This window comes from Pteropus vampyrus, unplaced genomic scaffold, assembly GCF_000151845.1.
Source record: "Pteropus vampyrus isolate Shadow unplaced genomic scaffold, Pvam_2.0 Scaffold73, whole genome shotgun sequence".
NCBI classification, from domain to species: domain Eukaryota; kingdom Metazoa; phylum Chordata; class Mammalia; order Chiroptera; family Pteropodidae; genus Pteropus; species Pteropus vampyrus.
The window spans coordinates 2,035-3,579 of NW_011888854.1; positions in this window are offsets into that span (position 1 = coordinate 2,035).

Sequence of the window (1,545 nt, forward strand, 5' to 3'; positions counted from 1 at the left end):
GAAAACTCGCCCACCCTAAAGCATTTAGGCCAAAGCCGCTTAAACCGTTTGTGCTCAGAGAACCGTTTCGTCGCCGTCGTCGCTAGCGTGCGTCCGTTTACCTGTCACGCCGCCGCGTCCCGATACTTTCCTCCGACGCACCGCTCCCGTGCTCGGGGGACGGGGCGATATCGGCTTCCCCGAACGAGTCTCTCCGCGCTGCTGCCCGGTTTCCGTCTCGAGGTCGCTGGGGGATGGTAGCCGTTCGCGGGCCGCATTCGGAACGGCCCCGAGGGAGGCCGCGGTCTGTAGCGTAGAAGTTTGGGGCGTCGAGCGCTAGGGCGTCCTCCCGTCACGGCGAAATCGGAACGCGTTTTCCTCCAGGGAGAGTAGTCCGCTTACTGCATACCTTATTCCGGCTTTACGAAAGGAAGGTATTCACCTGGCCGTGGATTTTTTAGATTAGGAATCGACAGTGTTGACATCCTTTTTAGTCTACCGTTTCTTATGCCACAGAATACCGTCGTGCCGGTAATCCAGCGCTTTGCCGGAGAATATAACCGTGGAATCCGACTCCTGTCCAAAGTCTACATGGAAGAAATCGTTGTATCCTCTAGCTCAGCTTCAGGTGAAGCCGATTCCAGGCTGTAGCCGATTCGATGGTTTGGCGACGCGACTCGACCCAAGCTAGCGACCCATAGCCGAGAAGGTGAATCGCTGTGCCTTGACTTCTGGAAGCGTCGTTTGCCTGAGCTCATTTAAATATAAGGCCGGGGCACGCTCGAGGAGATCCTTTAGATATTAACGTCAAACTCAATATCGTCTTGTCCTCAGGGATTTCTCGGGACCTTTTCCATGTCCTCCATTTGACAATGTAGACAGGGCCCTCTCGTGCAGATACGAAAGCCATGTGATGCTTCACGTGCAAGTGATGTTTCAGGCCCCATGTGTCTCACCCACAGACAGGAACGAGTCATCAGTCTGGCGAGTCCAGGCTCAGATCTTCCTGGAGCGTTATTCGTTTATCCACGCAGCAAATCGCGTGCAGTAGATAGTTTCATGCTCAGCTATCGAACGAGTCCTGCTACTTCCGTGGTGAGTGGGAGAGAGAACAGAATTCCCGCTTTAGAGAAAGGATCCAGGGGAAGAGATCGGCACAGAGTCCAGGAATACACTCAGTCGACGTAAAAGTACGACAACGAGAAGTACTCTACAGGGAAGATGTGTCGTCATGGACGCGTATTTAATCGTCGTCGGACTTGTAGTCGTGTCTCTCTTGGCCGAATGATTCGCTTTCTTTTCCTCGTTCTGCGCTGCCGGGTACGGATGACAGTTCGGTCTCAGACCCAGGCGCGCACAGCCTCCCTAATAGCGGACCCTCGAAACGGCACGTGGCCTGCTAAGAGGAGAGACCGTCCTCTGGGACAGCGTTTCTGCGGGGAGGTGGCCGACGCCCTCGCCGGTGAGTGTCGCAGACGGGGCCGGCGTGAGTGGTTTTTACCACACGTGGCTGTGGCGTTGCTAGAGAGAACAGTCTGGGGCTCGGTCGGTGCGGAGAGGCTAGAC